The sequence below is a fragment of the Ochotona princeps genome, chromosome Y, assembly GCF_030435755.1.
Source record: "Ochotona princeps isolate mOchPri1 chromosome Y, mOchPri1.hap1, whole genome shotgun sequence".
NCBI classification, from domain to species: domain Eukaryota; kingdom Metazoa; phylum Chordata; class Mammalia; order Lagomorpha; family Ochotonidae; genus Ochotona; species Ochotona princeps.
In genome coordinates, this window is record NC_080866.1 from 10,202,930 (window position 1) to 10,227,343 (window position 24,414).

The following is a 24,414-nucleotide window of genomic DNA, read 5'->3' on the forward strand; positions in this document are numbered from 1 at the left end:
GCATGAGGCAGTGGTAGCTAGGTTGTCTCAGACTCAGGAACGGGCATTACTGTCCCTTGCCTAGCCAGAGCAGGAACACAAAACATCAAGTTGCACTTATTTTGGGTTGAGAAACAAAGATCTACTCATAGGTGCTCATCTTTAACAAAATGTGTCTTCCAAATTTGTGGATCTCCTGTTGTGTGGCTTCTTCCTTCATAGAGCTCTTCCTGTTCATAAAGAGTGTCAAGAAGGAAATTCTACCCTGAGTTATCAGAGTTCCTTTCACACACAAAAAGATAGCCTCAAGTAACTTTTCAGACAAAGTGCCAGGGATCCAAGTGAAGGCTTTGGGGGACAGAGAAGTACAGGGAAACATGAAGGAAGAGGACATCCTCAACAGATGTGGTAGAGGTCCCTGAGGTCTAAGCTATGAAGGAAGTCTAAGAGTGAAACTACAGAATGGTAGTTGGGTTGCATTGGACTGGTTCATTTGTGAAAATGTCTGCTGATACAGACCTTTTGGATTTCTAAAGCTGTCATAGAAATTAAAAAAAAAGAAGATAATTGACGTACCACACAGGATCACTTGGTGGATTCCAGCTGTTGCTAGTACATGAGGAACAAATAGTAGGACAGGCTTAACCCAAGTGAAAGCAGGTAGCCAGGCTGTTTCTCTGTATCTGTGCTAACCTCAAACCATCTTATTTTAGAAGACACAATGTAGTCCGAGATCCATCCTGGTTACCTATGCTCGCTTGTCGTCTTCAGTCACAAGTCCCTCATTCAACATGCTATCCTTAGTTCCTGCTCTTAGGACTTCTCAGAAACATCTGTAAGACAGCTCCTGTAACCAGGGAACCATTCTCAAAGGGATGGGCACCATCTGATCCACATAGATGCCATGACACAGTTAAGGACGAGAGGTCCATAAAAATTCCAAACCCATTTCAAAAACAAAAAAGCAGAGGGAGAAATAAGGGCCATTCTTTTTTTCTTCCAGCCTCCACCCAAAAGTCAGTGGAGGCCTCGAGTGAGAGTGAGAAAAAGAGGATGATCCCACAAGAGGGTAGGCAGTGAATGCAGAGGAAGCATTCAAATCTTCTGTGAGAGGTAGCATTCCCAAACGGAGTAGGGACTGAGTATGGCAACTGTTTGTAGGGCATCAGTGATATGTCACAGATTATTATCTGTCACCAGAGAGTTTGCAAACTGGGAAGAAACCCAATGAGTGTAAATAATGCAGGCAATGCTTCACACAAAAATCACACCTCACCAGGCACCAAGAGACTCACAAGGGAGAAGCTCTCAATTTGAAGGGAGTGTAGGAGGGTTTTCACACAGAAATTACATTTCATCACACACCAGAGGACACAGAAGGTAGAAGCCATATGCTTTCAGGGAGTGTGGTTGAGACTACACTCATCAGCTTACTAGAGAACACATGTGGGAGGAAGCAGCGTGTTTGTGGAGAAGGAGAGTGAAAGAGAGATAAAATCATCTAACAGCCAACACAAGCCAGCAGCATTTAGTTCAGAGAAGTCTTGAGATATTTAAGTCATGAATTTCTCCAACAGTGTACAGACTGAAGAAATGTTTAAGCACGTTTCCACTTTCATGATGAGAAATGGGTTAGAGAAACAGAGGAGTGTTGCTGAGATTTTTGGGGGATGTTGACTTGTGACCCTTACACACATCTTTCACCAACCTGTTTTCTTCATGCTAATGAATGTTGTCTGCATACACACCTGAAGACCAAGTTACATGCCACCACTGCTACTACTGTTTAGGACAGAGGTTGTAGATCAGTTTTCCTTAAGACTTCATGGAGCTGTAAACCTGTATTTCTTTTGGGTATATGAAAGGCGGATCTGTTCACGGACTGTGGGAGAGAAACTTATTGTTAAATACACATTGGGTTTAGGAGAGGAATCTTATCTCCAGTGAAGCATGATGGCCTCTCTTTGACTTTGGCTCTGATATTGTTGCAAGAAATGGCATCTTATGCTACCTCCGCCTGCTGTATCCAGGCTCTATACCCTCAGGGTTGAAGACCAACAGATGTATGGTGCACTTACATGTAGGTGTTTGCATGACTATGTGGGTGTCATGGAAATGTGCTCCTGTGTGTGTGTCAGGGAATTGTAATGACATATGTATGTATGTGCCTGTGATCATGAGTAACACATATTCATGTGTGTTTCTCTCCTATATGCTAATTATAGGAGAAGCCGATGCTCCTGAGACTGCAAGGACCCAGGTAACATTTGCTGGCTGGGTGTGTCTGAGGGTAGAGAATTCATATTGTGTCTGATGGGGCTGGGGAGAAACAGTGAGAAAAGGTCCAAAGTTCCAGGGCCTGACCAGTCATGGGTAGACACACTACAATTATGAATCCATCTACACAGATGCTACACCCAGTACAGGGACACCAGTGGCTCCCAGGATGGGCTGCACAGAACTACAGATGAGTTGGTGCCAGTTCCAGGTCTAAGTGAAGAATTTCTCAGGTCGTGCAAGGGCTTGGGAAGCAGTACTCATTTGGCTACCCAGAGAAGCTTTGGACAGTATTACATGGCAGCTTTTCAATGGTTAGGGTGAGAAAATACTTTTGACTTTTGCTGAGACTCGATTTGGGGCATGATACGTGGTCTAATTCTGAAAAGGTTCCAAATGCTGATGAGAAGAGTGTGTAGTTTGTAGATATTAGGTCAAATATTATGCAAAGTGTCTCTGAAGCCCATCTGCTGGATAGCATGATTTGACTTAAATTTAGGTTTATTGGCTATCTGTCTGGATGATTCATTCTGTGTCATACTGAAGGAACTCTGACACGGAGTGTGATGTCTAAATGATTTTTTGTTACCAATATTTATTTGAAATGGATCAGAGGTAGAGCAGCCAGGACTCCAACCCATGCTCATGCAGGATGTGGGCATCACAGGTAATGGCTTAAAGTACAGGCTAAGGTACAGGTAGTGGCCACAGTGCTGGCCCCTCCAAAAGTGTCTTAACTAGAGCAACTGTTATTCATCTGGTACCCATTGATCCTTTGAAGTTTAGTTTAAATATTTGATTAGGGAATTTCTTCTTAAACTGTTGAGGTTTGGACCTTGCCTCTGGACCGATCTAGACATCCATTCACACGTTCATCAAAGTCTGGCTTTTTCCTTTGTAGCGTTTAATGCAATCATATGTAATAGTAGTGTCATCTGTAGGATTCAGTGTTCTATGTAATACGGAATATTTCACTTGGCAATCACCACATTATCATGGATCCAGGACCTTTTTATTCATAGGGTGGTGTTCAATATTCTCTTCTCAGGCAGTTCCTTTAATACATACGTTCATCATACTAGCTATTCTCAAAGGGCTACGTAGGTGGGGAATTGTAGAGTTTTTGAATCTTGGTGTGGGTGACAGAGGCTGATGGCCAAAGAAGATTAGGGTTCAGTGATTTGGGAAGCAAAAAGTGAGTGAGGCGGAAATTCTCCGAACAGTCATGGAATGAGGCTGCCCCCCACCTCCCACTACTACAACGTTCTATCTCCACCCTAAAGTAAGTCATGGGACAATCATGTATTCATTGATAGAATCATTTCGCTAGGCAATTCATTCTATTAGGTAAACATTAGCTCACAAACCCAGTACCAGAATGATTTTGCAGAATGAGAATGCTGAGGAGAACTGTCACATTTTAATTGCATGAGGCTTCAGCATGGAGATGACTGTGTTCTCCCAAGGCACGTCACTGAGTACCAGGAACATCCTCCAATGTGGACAAGAACTACACATGCTCCTTTCAGTCTCTGCAAAGCAGGTTCCCTCTGCATAGGCCAACACTATTTCTTTTTGTTACTTATTTCCCTTCTTTTCCTTGGCTTCCATTTCCATGCAGCTTCTTTCCATGCACTTGCTCCTCCTTCTAAATAATCCTGATGCTCATCTCTGTAGGGGCCATGAAACTAGAAAATCGCCATGGGGGCAAAGTGCATGTTATGATTGAACTGTCAGTTGTAAGTTTCCTTCCTCTTGCCTAACAGCTGTGCACTGAACAATCTCACAGATTTCATAGAATTGGAGCCAGACGATTTGTGTATAAGGCATATTGTGAAAGCAAAGACATTTCTTCCTCCCAAAGACACTCTGGTTTTGGAAGGCCTGCCCACTGCTCCACCCGCATGCTGGTCCATGGAGAGCAGTCAAGGCATATTCTTTTTTCTTTACTGTGGAAGAATCTTCATTTTTACAAAACAAAGCCAGGCCCAGCATGGTAGCCTAGAGTCCTCACTTGCACAGGCCAGGATCTCACATGGGTGCTGGCTCTAATCCCAGTGGTCCACTTCACTTCCCATCCAGCACCCTGTGTGTGGCCTGGGAAGCAGTCAAGCATAACCTAAAGCCTTGGGACCCTGCATGCACATGGGAGACCTAGAAGAAGCTCCTGGCTCCTGGTTTCAGGTCAGCTCAGATCTGGGCATTGTGGTCACTTTGAGACTGAATCATTGAACAGAAGATCTCTGTCTTTCCTCCTCTCTGTTTATCTGCCTTGTCAATAAAGGAGGCTGAATGTGACTTCTCTCCTTGACTACTCCCTTCCTGCAGATTCAGCAATAAAAAAAAAAAAAAAGAGAATGTGGAAATTGTGATCTCACCTAATGTCCTGTAGCCCTTGACCCTATTCATCCTAATCACCTATGTAAAAAATCACCAAAAATAGGAGAATATAAATAAAAATCCAAAACTAGGAGAAGATGGCAAAGGAAAGCTTTGCTGAGATGTTATCCTGAACTCACAATCTTTGCTTTCAGAATTTGGAATATATCACACCATTCTCTTCTGGCCTATAGTCTCCTGTGAGAGATCAGCTATGAATTTAATTGTACTTCCTGTATATGTCAATTGATCTTTTTTTTTTTTTTCTTGACTGCATTGAAGGATTTCTTCTTTGTGTTCCATTGACTAGAGCTTGATTATCTTGCACTGTGGTCAAGATTAGTTTTGATCAAAACACCTGTAGGGTGTTCTGTGCCCTTCCTGGATGTTAATGTCCATTCTTTCTGCAGTTTATGAAATTTCTCATTTGTTATTTCATTGAATTTGTTGTTTAAAATAGATTTATTTTATGTTTATTGGGAAGTCAAATATATAGAGCAGAGGAGTCAGAGGAAGATCTTCTGCCTGTTGACTCACTTCCCAAGCATCAGTGATGGCAGGAGCTGAGTTGATTCGAAAACAGGATCCGGGAGCCTCTTCTAGGTCTCCAGTCTGGGTGCAGCATCGCATGGTTTGGACATCCTTCATTGTTTTCCAAGGACACAAGCCAGGAGCTGTAGGGTAAGTCAGGTCGTGGGTATTAGAACTAGTGTCCTATGAGTTCTTGATGCATGAAAAATGATGATTCTGAACGCTAGACTACCATGCCAGGCGCATTGAATTCATTTCTTTGATAAAGATTTATTTATTTTTGTTACAAAGTCAGATATACAGAGAGGAAGAGAGACAGAGAGGAAGATCTTCCATCCAATTATTTACTCCACAAGTTAGTGCAACAGCTGGAGCTGAGTCAATCCATAGCCAGGAGCCAGGTGTTTCTTCTGGGTCTCTCACATGGCTGCAGGATCCCAGAGCTTTGGACTGTGCTCGACTCTTACCCAGGCCACAAGCAGAGAGCCGGATGGGATGTGGAGCTGCCAGGATTAGAACCAGCACCCACACGGGACCCCGGGCGCCACCAAGATGAGGAACCCAGCTGTTAGCACATGTTGCTTGGCCCATTGAATGCATTTTTAAACAGAACTTCTCTTTCTGCACCTTCTAGGATTTCTATAACTCTTCTATGTGGGCCTTTTAATAGTGTGTCTTACTTCTTAAATACCTTTTCTTCTTTTATAGCTTTACCCAGCTCTGCTTTCACCTTTTAATTGTTTTCCCATTGTAATAAGAAATATCTTTGAACTCTGAGATTATTCTTCTGCCACTGTCATTCTGTAGGCCCATTTTCTCAATGTAGTCCTCAGTTATCACGGAGGGAGCTAAAGGCTTTTCTTCCTTGGCAGGGGAGTCTTCACTTATCTATGTTGTGATTTGGTCTCTGCTTTTACTCTTGAGCATTGTACTTCTCATTAGCTGATTCTTTTGCTTTTTTGTATATATTTTTATTTTGAAAATTTTGAATTTTGTGGTTCAATATTGTATAGACTGGGATTCTACCACACAGCACAACAAAAGCTTCCCCATAATTCCATAATTATGTCATAATTGCATCAGTCTCTTATTGAAGTGTGCCCAAGCATTGCTGGTACAGACAATGTCAAATAGTTCAGCAACCCATTGTCTACATATTTCCAACAATTTTATTGGGAGCCCACCTTTTGTTTGGAAGCAAGAATGAATGTTGCATTGTTCCTCTCATTTCCATAAATGAGAAGCCATAAAACAAAGTCAAATACTGGTATGAATTAGAATAACAGCAACCAGGAATCACCACAGCAATTACAACACCATGGAAAAACCATCACTGATTAAACAACACAATTGTGGCAAATCAAACCAACCAACCAACAAACAAACAAACAAAAAAAAACGCGAAAGTCTCTTATGGCCTAGCAGCGTGGCATAGCGGCTAAAGTCCTCACCGTGAGCGTGCCCGGGATCCCATATGACCAACGGTTCTAATTCCAGCAGCTCCACTTCCCATCCAGCTCCCTGTTTGTGGCCTGCAAAAGCAGTCAAGCATAGCCCAAAGCTTTGGGATCCTGCACCTGTGTGGGAGACATGGAGGAGGTTCCTGGCTCCTGGCTCTGGATCAGCACAGCATTGGCCCTTGAGCTCACTTTGGGAATGAATCATCAGAAGGAAGATCTTCCTCAATATCTCTGCTCCTCTTTGTATATCTGACTTTGCAATAAAAATTAACCAATCTTTATCAAAAATAAGTCTCTTGGGAAAAATGATGCCACCATGTAATCCATGAGGCAATGAGGAATTCAAATAAAGGAAAGAATGTATTTGGGATAATGAAACTGAAATCTAAAACATCAAAAGATGGGATGCAGCAAAAAAAAAAAATCTATAAATAAAACAGTCAAAAACTAACAAACTAACAAACAAATAAAACCCAGTATGGATCAGGTCACTGAAGTTATACTTTCCATGATGGCTTCTTTTTTATTTATTTATTAATTTTGATTCATTTATTATATTGTATTATGTGACACAGTTTCATAGGTACTTGGATTCTCCTCACCACTCCCCAAACCCTCCAACCATGGTGGATTCCTACACCTTGTTGCATAACCACAGTTCAAGTTCAGTTGAGATTCCCCCATTGCATGCATATACCAAACATAGAGTCCAGCATCTTATTGTCCAGTCAGGAAAAGAATGTATCTGGGATAAATGTAACTGAGTTCTAAAACATTAAAAGATGGGATGCAGCAAAAAAATATAAATAAAATAGTCAAAAACTAACAAACTAACAAACACATAAAAACCAGTATGGATCAGGTCATTGAAGTTATACTTTCCATGATGGTTTCTTAATATTAATGAGAAGTATGTATTTGCTCTTCTGGGATTGATATATTTGACTGAGCATAATGGACTCTCCTTGGGACCACCTGGTTGTAAATGGCATAATTTTGTTCTTCTTAATAGATAATACTATTTCATGGAGTAGAAGCAGCACAGTTTCCTTAACTGTTCTTCTTTGGGAGCACAACTGGATTGTTTCCATGTCTTTGCCAGTGTAGATTTTGCTTCTGCAAATATAGGCCTATAGATCCCCTTCACATATGCAGATTTCATCCCTATTGGGTATATTCGTAGGAGCAGGAGAACTGTATCATATGGCAGACTTGTTTACAATTCTCCCAGCACTCTCTAAACTGATTTCCACAATGGTTGCATTAGCCTACACTGCCACCAGCAGTGAAGGAGACTACTTTTCTCTCCACATCTTTGCCAGCAGGTATTGTTACTTGAGTTCTGAGTGTAGGCCAGTCTCACTGGAGTTAGCTGGTACTTCAACATGGCTTTCTTTTTTTTTTTTTTTTCATTTTTTTTTAATTATTTATTATTTAACTTCAGTAATTACATTGTATTATGTGACACAGTTACATAGATACTTGGGTTCTCCCCACCCCTCCCCAGCCCCTCCCACCATGGTGGATTCCTCCACCTTGTGCATAACCACAGCTCAAGTTCAGTTGAGATTTCCCTATTGCAAGCGTATACCAAACATAGAGTCCAGCAACTTATTGTCCCGTCAAGTTCAACGGCTTCTTAGGTATACCCTCTCTGGTCTGAAGACAGAGCCAGCAGAGTATCATCCCAGTCAATTGAAAGCTCCAACATAAAATCAGCAAAAATTTACATCATTATGGAACTAATTGACATAGTAATGAATAACCAATATGTTAAAAGTAAATGCGAGTTCCTGCAGGCCCCGGTCTCCCAAGGATTAACTCCACAGCTTAGCTTGTTTCTCAGAGCATAACAGGATTGGTAATTTTGGCCTGATACATATAGCCACTGGCTTAACCGCAAGTTCCTGCTTCCTATTTGTCAAGTTATCTGCCAGGGGATTGGATAAAACTCAAGGGATTTAGGGTGGCCACGAGAGGATTGGATAAACACTGGGAGGAACTGAAGGGATTTAGGGTGGCCACTAGAGGATTGGATAAACACTGGGAGGAACTGAAGGGATTTAGGGTGGCCACTACTGGGAGGAGCTAAGCAGAGTATAAAAGAAAGTCTGGAGTTGCAATAAAGATCAATCTGTCATCGATCGGCATTCGGTGTACTGCGTGTTGCCTTGTCTTGTCTCTCTGCGTTGTCTGCGTTGTAACCCTAGTCCCTCCGCTCGGCTCGGGGTACGTGGCGACGAGGGTGTTCCCAACATCTGGAGGTTCCACCGAGATTGAGAAAGAGAGGATACGACGAAGGGTCGTCCCAAGAGGCTGGCCAGCTGATTCAGGTAAGTGGGACGTATTGTAAGTCTCTCCTAAACTGGTAGGAGAGGGAGGTTCATTTTGAAATATAGTCAGGTTTTGGATTTATTTTGAAATATAGTTAGGTTTTAGACTTATTTTGAAATATAACTAGGTTTTGGATTTATTTTGTAAGTTTTCGATTAATTTAGAAGTATAGTCAGGTTTTAGATTTATTTTGAAGTATAGTGAGGTCTTGGTGTTTAATTTATCCGTTGAAAAGGACGATAAAATGGGTTCTGCCTTCTCGCGGAATAAATTGGCCACCGAGCTTGAAGAACTTCTACGTCAACTGGGGATGCCAGTTAAATTTAAAATGATTAGAAATTTTGTTAAAGCCATTCAATCTAGCAGTCCTTGGTTTATTGTTTCAGGCAACTTGAGTATTCCCGATTGGGAACAGGTTAAGGCCAATTTACAATCCTGTTTACAAAAAGACCCAGATAATTTCCCCATTGTTAACTTTTCTTTGTGGCGCTTAGTCCGTGATTCATTATTTACTGATAAAGTGAAAGTTGAGAGACAGTTAAGAGAAGTACAGACTACTTTTGAAGCAATCCAGGGGTGGGAAGTTCTACGGTCCTTGGAAGCCTGGAACGAGGCGGCCTCGAGTGAAACCACCCCGAGTGAGACCTCTTCTTTAGAGGAGAGTGAGGTCTCTTCTTTAGAGGAGAGTGAAGCCTCTTCTTCAGATGAGAACGAGGCCTCTTCCTCGGAAGAGAGTGAGGACAAACGAGATGAGGAGGCTTTCTTAAAGCGGAAAATTAAGGATAAGGAGAAGGTTTTCTTAAAGCGGAAAATTAAGGATAAAGAGAAGATTTTCTTAAAGCGGGAAATTAGGGACATTAAAAGAAAGTTAAAGAAAGCAGGAATAGGTGCACGTTCCTCTGGCAAATTGTCCAGTTCAAGACCACCACCATATGCCCCTAATTTTGTGACCCCTACCGCTCCTCCTGAGGAGGAAGCCGTGGGCCATTCACCCAATAATTACCCCACGCGGCCATGGAGTGACGGTCTCACTGATCAGCCGGTGGGTGGGGTTCGATGCTTCCCTGTAATAGAGGTCCCAGTTCGAGGAGGTCCCCCTCGCCGGGAGCATCAGCCCCTTCAATTTAAAGACCTCAAAAATGTAAAGCAGGCTGTTAAAGATTATGGTGCCCAGGCACCCTTTACTCTTGCACTCATAGAATCCTTTTCGAGTTTGAATCTTACTCCTAGTGATTGGATGCAATTGTGCCGCTCTGCTCTCGATGGTGGTGACTTTCTCCTATGGAAAGGGGATTTTCAAGATAGGTGCAGATTTTTTGCTGAGCAGAACGCGGCTGGGGGACATGCAGATCGAAGCCTTGAAATGCTTACTGGCACTGGACCTTTTGAGGGCATCCAACAACAAGTTAATTATGACCTAGGAGTTTATGCACAGATAGCAAATGCAGCCCTTGGAGCCTGGAAGGCCTTGCCTAATGCTAATACAGGAGACCAGCTTTCCAAGGTCTTGCAAGGCCCTACAGAACCTTTTCAAGAATTTGTGGATCGTATTATACAGGTTGCTAGTAAGATCTTTGGTAACGTGGAACCAGCAATGCCAGTAATTAAGCATATAGCCTTTGAGAATGCTAATAAATATTGTCAGGATGCTCTCAGGTTCCACAGAGATAAGTCCCTGCATGATTATCTCAAAATCTGCAGACATATTGACTCCACCCATGCCCTTGGGCAAGTGATAGCAGCTGCTGTTCAACACCCTCAGCCCCACCCTAGGGCGCCTCCCAAAATCTGTTTCAGATGTGGACAGCCTGGACATTTTAAAAAACAGTGCCCCAAACTTCCGCGACAAGGAAGATCACCCCCAAGATCCTTGCAGGCCCCAGATCTTTGTCCAAGATGCCATAAAGGCTATCATTGGAGCAGTGATTGTAGGTCCAGATATGATACCCAAGGCAATCCCCTATCGGGAAACGGGGTCAGGGGCCCGCTCCGGGCCCCCCAACCTCAGGTGTACGGAGCCCAGCAGACACCTGTAACTTCCGGAACAGCGCAGACTCCTTCCAGAGTCCCTTTCCCACGGCGAGGAGCACCGACATTTCAACCCTCCTCAGAGCAACACCAGGTAGCGCAGGACTGGACCTCTGTGCCACCTCTGGAGAGGTATTGACCCCGCTCCTGGGACCCCAACGGATAAAAACAGGAGTCAGGGGCCCCTTACCTAAGAATACCTTGGGCCTGATCCTAGGAAGAAGTAGTGCTACTATGGATGGAATCAGGGTACTACCAGGAGTGATAGATGAGGATACCCCTGCAGAAATAGAAGTCATGGCAGAATCAGCCAAAGGCACTATAATCATTCCACCAGGAGCTAGATTTGCCCAGCTGATCTTGATCCCCAAGGTTCCAACTGACAACCCCATTCTTAAGAGAGATAGACAAGAAGGATTTGGACATTCTGGCCCCTTGGCATGTTGGGTCTCCGACATGCAAACCCGACCCATCTTACAGTTAGAGATAGAAGGGAGAAAATTCACAGGTTTACTTGATACCGGAGCTGATAGTACAGTTATATCCCAGGCACAGTGGCCAAGTTCCTGGCCATTAGAGGCCACCCCAACCGTTCTCCAAGGGATAGGAACTTCTCAGCCACAGAAAAGTGCCAGGTTGTTAAGGTGGAAGGATCAAGAAGGGCATTCAGGAGTTTTCCAGCCGTATGTCTTACCACATATTCCTATCAACCTGTGGGGACGAGATTTGTTGAGTGCCATGAATGTTGTATTGACCTCTCAGCCTGTGCCAGATATGCTTAATAGACAGGGATACTTTCCTGGAAAAGGTTTGGGCAGACATCTTCAAGGTGACCCCCAACCAGTCTGTGACAGGGTTAAAAATTAGAGGCTGCAATTGAATTGGTAAAGGAACAGCTTGAGAGAAATTAAAAGAAGCCCACTGTTTACAGGCCTTTGCCTATATGGGCGTCCCCAAACAAATTAAGACCGATAATGGACCGGCCTATGTTAGCCAAGGTTTTGAGAAGTTCTGCCAAGATTTTAATATAACTCACAAAACAGGCATTCCTTATAATCCTCAGGGTCAAGCCATTGTTGAACGTGCTAACCGCACCCTTAAAGTTTATTTAGAAAAAATAAAGAAGGGAGATGTGGCTGAGCATTGCAGCTCACCCCATTCCTTACTGGCATCTGCCATCTATGTGTTAAATTTTTTAACTGTCACTAATGATGTAGCTCCTGCAGAGCGCCATTGGCTTCGCCCTGCTAATGAGAATAAAGGCCAAGTAAAATGGAAAGATCTGGCCACAAATAAATGGCGAGGACCAGATCCAGTACTAACGTGGGGGCGAGGCTCTGTTTGTGTTTTTCCCCAGGATGAAGAAACACCTAGATGGGTTCCCGAGAGACTTACACGACAAATCTCCTTGGCTCCAACTCAACATGATCCCACTCCTAATGATGTTCTTGCAGGATAGGAGACCCTGACAGCAGTGGTGCAACTTCCTGATATCCTGCCCATGGGAAACGCAGATCTCCAGCTGCTCCCCGATTTACCATCATATATGTGTTACCCCTGTTAAATGGCATTTAACTGGCAGCATGGATGTTTTAGGAACAAAGTGGAATCTTGGCCATGAGGCTGATGGTCATAGCCATGATTGCAGTACTGTTTAGTCTTCTTTGCTGCCTATGCAGGCAACAAGCCTGGGAGCAGGTCATTATTTGACAAACCATGATGGCTTTAGCTGTGGAAAACCCTAGTGCTGCTGAACATGGTGTGATGGGCAGCCAGAGACGGGTAAGATCTGGCAGCGCTGATGACCAACCTAAGACAGGGATTCCCCAGGTGGGGCTCCCCATGACGGGTAAGGCGTCAACTGACTGCTGGACAACCTAAGACAGGCGTCCATTAAAAAACAAAAAAACAAAAAAAGGGGGACATGCAGGCCCCGGTCTCCCAAGGATTAACTCCACAGCTTAGCTTGTTTCTCAGAGCATAACAGGATTGGTAATTTTGGCCTGATACATATAGCCACTGGCTTAACCGCAAGTTCCTGCTTCCTATTTGTCAAGTTATCTGCCAGGGGATTGGATAAAACTCAAGGGATTTAGGGTGGCCACGAGAGGATTGGATAAACACTGGGAGGAACTGAAGGGATTTAGGGTGGCCACTAGAGGATTGGATAAACACTGGGAGGAACTGAAGGGATTTAGGGTGGCCACTACTGGGAGGAGCTAAGCAGAGTATAAAAGAAAGTCTGGAGTTGCAATAAAGATCAATCTGTCATCGATCGGCATTCGGTGTACTGCGTGTTGCCTTGTCTTGTCTCTCTGCGTTGTCTGCGTTGTAACCCTAGTCCCTCCGCTCGGCTCGGGGTACGTGGCGACGAGGGTGTTCCCAACAAGTTCCCAGCCACCTTCTGTGACCACCTCACCTATACTTCAATTTTAGTTTAGACACAACTTATAACATTCAAAACATAACATGTTATACATAACATCATATCATCTTAAATTAAGGCAAACATGTGGTATTTAACCTTTTGGGATTGGCTCATTTCCCTTAGCATGATGGTTTCCAGTTTGGCCCATTTGGCCACAAAGAACTGCATTTTGTTTTCTTTAATAGCTGAGTAGTATTCCATGGAGTAGATGAACCATAGCTTTCTTATCCAATCCTCTGTTGATGGGCATTTTGGTTGCTTCCATGTTTTTGCAATTACTGATTGTGCTGCTATGAACATAGGAGTGCATGTTGGTTTCTCATAGAACAAGTGTTCTGGATATATTCCTAGGAGTGCTATTGCTGGATCATACGGTATGTTGAATTTGAGTTGTTTGAATATTCTCCATACTGATTTCCATAGAGGCTGTACCAGCGTGCAGCCCCACCAGCAGTGGAGTAGGGTTCCCTTTTCCCCGCAACCTCGCCAACAAGTGTCGTTGGTGCTTTTGTTCATGTGGGCCAGTCTTACTGGCGTTAGGTGGTACGTCACTGATGTTTTAATTTGGATTTCCCTTATTGCCAGGTTACTTGAGCATTTTTTCATATGTTTATTTGCCATTTGGGTTTGTTCCTTTGTGAAGTGTTTGCCCATTTCCCGTGCCCATTTCTTGAGTGGCTTGTTTGTTTTGACATTTTGGTTGTTTTGTAGCTCTTTGTATATTCTGGAGATTAGCCCTCTATCACCTATGTCGTGTGCGAAGATCTTCTCCCATTCTGTGGGTCGTGTTTTTACTTTGTTGATTGTTTCTCTAGCTGTACAGAAGCTTCTTAGTTTGATGAGGTCCCAATTGTTTATTTTGATCTTGATTTCTACTGCATCTGGAGTCTTTTTTAGGAAGTGAGGGCCTACCCCTAAGTGTTCCAGTGTGTTTCCAACATTTTCTTCCAAAAGTTTGAAGGTTTCTGGATGTAGGTTTAGATCTTTTACCCATTTAGATCTTATCTTAGTGTATGGTGAGAGATGTGGATCTATTTTTTTGTTTTTGCAGGCTATCAACCAGTTGTCCCAACAGCATTTATTGAACAGACCTTCCCATTTGTCTGGATTGTCATTTGTCTTTTTGTCAAAGATTATTTGGCTGTATCTGTGTGGGTTTCCTTCTGGCATTTCTATTCTGCTCCATTGATCTTCCTCTCTATCTTTGTGCCAGTACCACGCTGTTTTGATAACCACTGCCCTATAGTATGTCCAGAGGTCCGGAACTGTGATTCCCCCTGCTAACTTCCTGTTCTTCAGGATGGTTCTAGCTATCCGTGGTTTTTTGTGCTTCCAGATGAACCTTTGGATCATTGTTTCCAGTTCCATGAAGAATGTTTTGGGCAATTTGATTGGGATTGCGTTGAATGTATATATTGCTTTTGGCAGTATAGACATTTTAATGATATTGATTTTACCTATCCAGGAGCATGGGATGTTACTCCATCTTTTGAGGTCTTGTTCAATTTCTTTTTTAAGCAGTTTGTAGTTTTCTTCAAATAAGTCTTCTACATTTTTGGTTAGATTTATTCCCAGATATTTCATACTTTTCTCTGTTATTTTGAATGGTATCTTGCTGGTTAAGTCTTTTTCCATCTTGGGGCTGTTCGCATACACTATGGCTGTTGATTTTAGTTCATTAATTTTGTACCCTGCCACTCTACCAAACTCTCGTACAAGTTCTCGCAGTCTCTGTATTGAGTCTCTTGGCTCTTCTACATAAAGAATCATATCATCTGCATATAGTGAGAGTTTGACTTCTTCATTTCCCATTTGGATTCCTCTGATTTCTTTTTCTTGTCTTATGGCCTCAGCGAGTACCTCTAGGACTATGTTGAATAGTAGTGGAAAAAGTGGGCATCCCTGTCTTGTTCCAGATCTCAGTGGGAAGGGTTCCAGCTTTTCTCCATTCAGTATGATGCTGGCGTTGGGTTTTTCATATATGGCTTTAATTATGTTGTGGATTTTTCCATCTATGCCTACCTTGGTTAGGGTTTTTAGTAGGAAGTGGTGTTGGATTTTGTCGAAAGCTTTTTCTGCATCTATTGATACTATCATGTGATTCTTGTTTTTCAGTTTTTGGATGTGGTGTATCACATTTATAGATTTTCGAATGTTGAACCATCCCTGCATTCCAGGGATGAATCCTCTTTGATCTGGATGAATGATCTGTCTGATGTGTTTTTGAATTCTGTTGGCTAGGATTTTGTTGAGAATCTTAGCATCAATGTTCATCAAAGAGATAGGTCTGTAGTTTTCCTTCTCTGTTAGTTCTCTGTCTGGTTTTGGGATTAAGGTAATGTTGGCTTCATAGAATGAGTTTGTCAGGGTTGCCTCTTTTTCTATTGTTTTGAAGAGTTTGTAGAGGATTGGGGTCAGCTCTGTTTGGAATGTTTTGTAGAATTCTGGAGTGAAGCCGTCTGGGCCTGGGCTTTTCCTTGTTGGGAGGTCTTTAATCACTGATTCAACCTCTACTTCAGTTATGGGTTTGTTCAGGTCGTTTGTTGCCTCTGGGCTAAGTTTTGGCAAGTGGTAGAAGTCTAAGAACTTTTCCATTTCTTGGTGATCTTCTGATTTGTTGGAGTACAGTGCTTTGTAGTAATTTCTAATTATGGCCTTAATGGATGCGGTGTCTTTTGTTATGTTGCCTTTTTCATCTTTGATGCTGATAATTCTTGCTTTCTCTTGTTTTTTCTTTGTCAGTCGGGCCAGTGGGGTGTCTATCTTGTTTATCTTCTCAAAAAACCAGCTTTTTGATTCATTGATTTTGTGTATGTTTTTTTTTTATTTCTATCTGGTTGATTTCCTCCCTTGTTTTGATGATTTCTTGTTTCCTATTGTGTGGGGGGCTCTTCTGCTGTTGTTTTTCCAGTTCCTGGAGGTGTGTGTTTAGTTCTTGTATTTGGTGCCTCTCTTGGGCCTTGACATGAGCTCCAATTGCGATGAGTTTACCCCGTAGAACTGCTTTGGCAGTGTCCCACAAATTTTGGAATGTTGTGTCAGAGTTTTCATTGGTTTTCATAAATTTTTTGATCTCATCTTTAATTTCTTCTCTGATCCATTGTTCGTTTAGTAGCATATTGTTCAGCCTCCAAGTGTTTCTGTATTTCCTGGGGCATTTTGAATTGCTGATTTCCAGCTTCATTCCGTGGTGGTCTGAGAGGGTACATGGTATGATTCCTATCTTTTTGAAGTTATTTAGGTTTGCTTTGTGTCCTATCATGTGGTCAATCCTGGAGAAGGTGCCATGCACTGCTGAAAAAAATGTATAATCTGTGGCCTTAGGGTAAAAAATTCTATAAATGTCAACCAAGTCCAGTTGTTCTATTGTTTGTATGAGTTCTGTTGTTTCTTTGTTGAGTTTTTGTTTTGTTGATCTGTCTATAGTTGTTAGTGGGGTGTTAAGATCACCCACTATTATTGTGTGCATATCTATGTCTCCCCTTAAGTCCGTGAGTAATTGCTTCACGTAGCTAGGTGCGTTTGAATTTGGTGCATATATGTTCACAATGGTAATCACTTCCTGATGGATCAGTCCCTTCACCAATATATAATGTCCTTCCCTGTCCTTTTTGATGTGTGTCAGATTGAAGTCCACATCATCTGAAATTAAGACAGCTACCCCAGCCTTTTTTTCTCGTCCATTGGCATGAAATATCTGTTTCCAACCTTTCACTTTCAGCTTCTTCGAATCTCTTCTGGTTAGATGTGTCTCTTGTAGGCAACAGATAGTTGGGTGCTGTTTGATAATCCATTCTGTTAATCTATGCCTTTTGATTGGTGAGATCAGGCCATTTGTGTTGAGAGTTAAAATTGAGAGGTTGTGATTTTGCCCTGCCATACTTGTTTTTGTGGGTGTTGATATCTGTGTTATTGCCCTTCCTTGTGTGGACTTTAGTGGGGAGACCTTCCTGTTTGCCATCTTTGCTTATGATTCACCTCCTTTTTTTCTGGATTTAGTGCATTTCTAAGGAGATTTTGTAGAGCTGGTTTTGTGCTGGCTTATTCTTCTAATTTCTCTTTGCTGTGGAAGTATTTGATTTCGTTCTCAAATACGAATGAGATCTTTGCTGGGTACAATAGTCTTGGATGACAGTTGTTCTGATTCAGGATTTGGAAGATCTTTGTCCATTCTCTTCTTGCTTGTAAGGTCTCTTCAGAAAAGTCAGCCGTGATCCTGATTGGTTTTCCCCGGTATGTGATCTTTTCTCTGCTTCGTACTTGTCTCAGGATTCTTTCTTTGTCTTCGTTGGAGTGGAACTTGAGCACCATATGTCTGGGTGAAGATCGCTTTGGGTCATATCTGCTGGGAGTCCTCTGACCATCCTGGATTTGAGCTGGATTCATGTTCCAAGTGTTTTGAAAGTTTTCCTGTATAATTTTGTCGAGCACCATTTGCATTCCTGATTCTTTTTCCACTCCTTCAGGAAGGCCAATAATCCTAATATTTGATTTTCTGAGGTTGTCTTTCATTTCTTGTATGGTCTTATTGGCTTTGTTCAGACTTGTCTCCAGCTGTTTAATGAACTGGGTGTGTTCGTTTTGTGTGTCTTCCGTTTCAGAGATCCTCTCTTCTGCTGTATTTGTTCTGTTGGTTAGGCTCTCAATTTTGTGCTCTAAGTCAAGGATTTTACTTTTCATTTGTTGTATTTCTGAGGCTATGTGGTTCTTGAATTCCTTGAAGTCCTCCCAATTCTTCTCATTGTCTCTGACATATTTTAACATTATTTTTTTGAATTCCTTGTCTGGTAGATCTTCTATGTCTTCATCTCGCATCTCCGAAATAGACATTGGCTTTCGATCCTTTATTGGTAGGGTGTTGGCACTCTCATCTGGATCATTACCTTTTCTGGTATTTCTTCCCATTGTGTTAGTGTTTCTTTTTTGAGAGACCTAGGCACCAGTGTGCTGAGGGGTCTCCAAGCACTATCCTGTAGAGATCTGAGTCTGCAGGTGTGGAGTAGCAGGGTGTGGGAATTTTCAAGGCACTTTTGGTGCGTCTCCAGAACACTGGACCTCAGGGCGCCACTTCCAGGGCCCAGAGGATTCAAAGCGCACTCTCAGCTTGTCCCCTACACGTATGAGACCACAGGATGTGGGGGAGTGAAGGCACTCTCTGTGCGCGCCCCCTGTGCACTGGATCACAGGGCTCGGAGCAAGGGACTATAGGGCGTGGGGTGTTCCAGGTGCTCTCTGGAAGCGCCTCCTGCGCAGGCCCACCCACCCCAGCACTTGCAGGGGACCGACCGCCCCGGCGCTAGCAGGGAACTGCACAGCCCAGAGGCGTGCTTGGGTTCCTTTGGGATAGCACCGCCCAGCTGAGTGCCAGACCGCAAAGGCACAGGGGAGTATCCAGTGTGCCTTTTGCTTTTCTCCCAGACACAGTTTTGGCAGTTTCAAGGCACTCGCTCTGTGTCTCTAGAAGCTGGAGTCTGGGGGGGGGAGGGGCGGGGAGACAAGCACCAATTGTGTTCAGGCCCTGTGCGTGTCCCTGGGGGGTCAACTCCCGAAGCCTCCAACCCACCACTGTCCCCACCCAACTCACTCAAACCTCAGGTTCTTGCAGTCTGCCTCTTCCTCTGGTGGGAATCCTGGCCGCCGGTGCGTCTCCCGACTGCTGCGTCTCGGCGGGTCGCGATGGAGCCTGGAGGGTGCGGCTGGTGCAGGTCCCGGGGCTTGGCGACCAGGGTGGGCAGATGCCAGCGGGTCCCGGTGATTCAGGGTCCTGGTGTCCGCAGCGGGGCAGGTCCTGGCGAGTCCTGGTGACCAGGGTGAGCAGATGCCAGCGGGTCCCAATCACCGCCGGTCCTCACGGCCACAGCGTCTGTGGGTCGGTCTTTGGGTGGGTCGGCGGCTTTCAGCGTCTGCACTCAGAGGTGACTCAGCAGGTCAGGAGCGGAAAGTCGTCTTCCCTGTCCTTTGCTTTGTTTTTCCCTGGTTGCTCTTCCGAGTTGTGTGGATTTTCTTGGCTCCACACTGTCCAGGGAACTTCACGTTCTTCTCCCTGTAGTTCTATGCTGCTCCACTTACGCTTTTGTCGCGTTCTAGCCCTCTCTGTCTGTGAGCTCTCTCACAGTCTTCCTCCTGTGTCGGCCATCTTGCGAGTCTCCTCCAACATGGCTTTCAATTAGATCTCTCCGATGGCTTGAGAGCCTGAGTATCTTTTTATATGTCAGTTAGCCATTTGAGTCTGTTCTATTGAAAAATGTCTGCTCAATCCTTTGCCCATTTCTTTACAGGCTTCTTTGCTTGTTTGCTTTTTATTGTCTCTGGGATTCTGTAGCCATTTGTAAATCCTGGATATTAGTCTCCTATCACTTGTGTGGTGTGCAAATATTTCTCTGTTTCTGTTGGTTACTTCCTCCCTTTGATAATTGTCTCCTTTGCTGCACAGAAATTTTTTTAGTTTGATGTAGTCCCATTTAAGGCATTTAAGGTTGCTCTCTTCTATGTTAAAGGGATCTGTACTTACAATTTCTTTCTCAGCCTTGAAATTGTTTGCGTACACAGTACCATTGACTTGTGCTCAGTAATTGTGCATCCTGCTTACTCTACCAAAATCTCTAATGAGTTCCAACAGTCTCTTGACTGAGTCTTTGGTTCTTGTATGTAGAGAATCATGTAGTCTTCAAGTAGCAACAATTTCAGTTCCTCATTTCCAGTTTGGATTCCTTTAATTCTGTTCTTTCTTGTCTGATGGCTCTGGGAAGGACTTCCAATACTATGGTGAAGAGTAGTGGTGACAGATGTCATTCCTAATTCTTGATTTTAGTGGATAGGTTTCCAATCTTTCTCCATTTAGTATGATGCTGGCATTGGTTTTCTCGTATATTGCTTTGATTGTGTTGTGGAATGTTCCTTCTATGTCTCTCTTACTTAGGAGTTTCAGCATGAAGTGTGTTGGATTTTATCCAATGCCTTCTTTGCATCTATTGAGAAGATCATATGGTCTTTATTTTTAATTTGTGTATGTGCTGTATCATATTTATTGATTTGTGGATGTTGAACCATCCCACATGGTCCAGGTGAATGATCTGATGTGTCGTTGGATCTGGTTGGCTAGCATTTTGTTGAGGATCTCTGAATCTATGTTCATCAAGGATATTGGTCTGTAGTTCTCTTTTTCTGTTGTTTCTCTCTCTGGCTTTGGTGTTAAAGTGATATTGGATTCATAGAAAGAGTTTGGAAGATTTGCCTCTCTTTCTATTATTTGGAAAATCTTGTGGAGAATTGAGGAAAGTTCATCTTGAAACATTTGTTAGAGTTCAACAGTAAAGCCATCTGGTATAGGACATTTCTTGGTTGGAAGGGCTTTAATTACTGACGCAATTTCAATGCAATGGGATAGGTCTACTTAGGTTGTTAATTGCTTCTTGATTCAGTTTTGTTGGATTGTATGCGTCCAAAGATCTATCCATCTCTTTTAGATCTTGTGATTTGCTGCATATAGTTGCTTGTAATAGTTCCTGATGGGCTAGTGGGGAGTCTGTTTTGTTAAGTTTCTCAAAGAACCAGCTCTTTGATTCATTGTCTTATGTCTAGTTCTTTTATCTCTTGTTTGTTTATTCCTTCCCTTATTTTGTTGTTTTTTTTTTCTTGCTTCTAATATCAGGATTGAGTTGCTGTTGTTTTTCTAGCTTCTTGAACTGTAAGGTTAGACGATCTATTTGATGCTTTTCTAGTTTCTTGACATAAGCACTGATTGAAATGAACTTTTCTCTTAGCAACACATTGATTTCCCTTTGATTTCCTCACTAACCAACTACTCATTTAGTAACATATTATTTACTGTGCATGTGTTAGCAAGTCTTGTTTGGTGTTTTGAATTCTTAGTTTCTAGCTTCAGTCGAAGATTGTCTGAGAAGATGCTTTGAATTCAGCACTTTGAATCTCTGCAAGAATTGATCCTATAGCATGGGTCCTGACGATGGATAGTGAAGGTGCCCATTTAAAGTGATATTGCAACCCTTAAGACAACACTCGCTGATACATCGGTCATAATCTTCAATTTCATGAATGCTTTTTCTATTAGTGTTATCTCTTGTTCTGTGGTGCACACGCTAACAACCCTGAACTAGTGCCCACACATAGTGAATCAGCTTACAAGTCTACGCTGTGTCTGCACCACACAATGACTCCTACACAGTTACTCAAATCATACTCCAGTTTTCTGCCTCACACTTTGAAATCTCAAGGTCAAACAGCCCCTGTGGATACTGAAGGAAGACTGTTCTCAAGTATCATAGGCACCCATCTTATCAGCCTAGTGCACTTCTCTCCATATGCCATTTTATGTCTTGACCACAGCAAATGCATTATACTACTAAAACACAAAACTCAAATTCCAAAGATTTTTGAATGTATGAGATGAAAATAGTGAAATTCAATAGGAAATAGGTTAAGAAATGGGTAAGAAACACAGCTTTGTCTATGTTTACATATCTTTGTATATATATACAAATAGCATAAAATAGAGAGCACTTGTAGAAATTTTAACAGTAAGGATGAAACATTCCAGAGAGAAAGGCATCTGTGTAGTAGAGATTATCACACAAGACACACTGGAATGAAGTTGGGTAAAATTTATAAACACCTGAATAATGATATAAACTTACAAAAGTGAAACCAAACGATGTAAGGTGCATGCCAAATATACCAAATGACCTTTTCCATCTGTGACTGCTCATATCCAGTCAAGCGCATCAAGAGAATGACCATTCTCTTTCTGTCTTCAATTCCTAAGCTCCCAGTGAATTTCATCTCTAACCTGGCTGCTGCTGACATTTTGACTATCCCTGGAGTTTGGATGGCATGCCTGTTTGTTGACTGCCACATGTATATCTGATTTCTGCTGTGCTGTTGTGCTCTTGTCACTTCCGCTGTATGCAGGGGATTCCAGGTATTCCACTGCTCTTGGCCAGATTTCTTTTCCTGGAATCTGCCCTTTGTGATTCACCCTCACTAATGATTCTCCTTCAGTTAAACCTGTCTGCACCTTAGACTGTCATCTTTCCCCTTCATTACTTAGATTCTGGAAAAAACAAAATCCAGCTCAAAAATTACACCCCACATCTATGGCAGCCAGTTGAATGCCAAAAGAAAACACAACGAAAATCAGGTAGGAAAATAATCCAAAATGATCAGCAACTTGAGGAAATGACCAGTACCTATTCTGACACAAGTAATAATTAACCAAGTGCTGCACTCAACAATGCAGAATTGCAATCATTTTGCGAGAAGAATGTGAGAAGAAATTCTCCCTGATCAATGTGCAAAGGACACAAATTAGGTACTGAAATGCTTATGGAAAAATGATAATATCAGATTGTTAGTTTTCAATAATAAACCCATATGCAAATGGCCTTTGCAGTCTTAAACTGAAAGATTATACTTACCTAATGTATTGAATAATAAGACAGTCCATTTGCTGTCTCTAAGTATTGCAACTCACCAATGGAAATACACAGATGCAGAGTGAAATAGTGGTAGAGAAATTCCATGTCAATGGAGAAAAACGGACATCAGTCATTCAGATATCAGAAAAAAATCATAGAAGAAACGAAGATGTGTTTCAGTAAAAGATAATGCAATATTCAATATAGAGAAATACTTTTAGAAGGTATATATGGACCAACATCATGGCACCACCTTATTTAAAGCATTTCTTAATACATGCAAAGTAGCACAAAGGATTCAATACAACTATAGTCAAACATTTAGATATTTCAGCTTCATCACACTCAAACACACACACACACATCAAAAACCAGAGAAATAGTATATACTATGGAAAAAGATACCTAAGACTGTGAAAACTGAAATGTAGACTATTTACTTTGTGACCACCATTAAATGAAAAGGAATCAACAGCTAATGAAACTGTAGGAAGTGTGCAAAGAAAGAGAACTGCAATAACATGCTCCAGGAAGAATAACTGGCCACGGCAGATATCAAAAGAAAACTGAAACATGCCTGGAAGTGAATGAATGTAACAACACAGCAAGTCACAACTTGCAACAAAAAATGAATAAGATAAGCTCACACCTATATTGATAATCAGAAAAGTAACTAATAAATGATCTCTTAATGCCACATAAACCTTAATCAAAAGAAATTCTCAACAAATGCTAGCTAATCATATCCCTCATCTCACTAAGAACACTACCCACTTAGAGAATGTATGAAAGTTGTGCAGCGATTATTCCTATATAAGATCAATAAATATTACACAAGACTACAACCTATTAAACGAATGAAAGCATTGCTTAACTCAATAGACCCAGGAAAAACATTGGTTGTAATATAATAGGCTTTTGTGCTGAAAACATAAAGCAAAGTTGGAAATGAACAATGTTTCTCAAAATGAGCAATGCTTTCAACACACATAGCTCAATATCAGATTGAATAGGGAAAAATCTGTAGATACATGCTAGTATCCTGGGACAAGGAAAATGCACGCTTTCATTCCAGTTAGTAAATAGAATCCTGGATATTTTAATCAAAGAAATAAATATCAAGTGGATACAAAGTGTAAGAGAGGAAGTCAGGAGAATATTGGGGCACATCAAACTATTATCTGCACAAGGGAATACAGACTACCATAAGACTACTACTAGAGTTCACAGGAAAGTATAGTGGAATTGTTAGGTAGGAAATCATCGGGGTGGGGGATAGGAAAAAGATGGCCTATCGCAGAAAGCTGGTGTAGGGTGGAGTAGGGAAAGAGGGGAACCAATCCAGCAGAGAAACATGCCAGGTAAACCAAAATTGTAGGGAGAAGAGCGGGAAGGTCACTGGAGTTCACTAAAGCAAGAAGATCTACACAGCGTGAAGGAACAGCCACAAAAAGTGGGAAAGAAAATACAGCATGCAGCAAGAAACCTGCTGAGTCACGATCCCAGGCAGGGGTAAGGAGGCAGAGTCTCAATCGTCCCAGGTAAAACAGAGGTGGCTGAAAGG

General features: G+C 42.3%; 1 protein-coding gene across 1 annotated transcript in view; it reads right to left on the minus strand.

Moving 5' to 3' along the window:
- The window catches only part of LOC131478788 (histone-lysine N-methyltransferase PRDM7-like), a gene marked incomplete at both ends in the record, with an annotated part of 152,740 nt that overhangs the window by 41,278 nt on the left and 87,048 nt on the right, over window positions 1-24,414 (minus strand). The window lies entirely within an intron of this gene.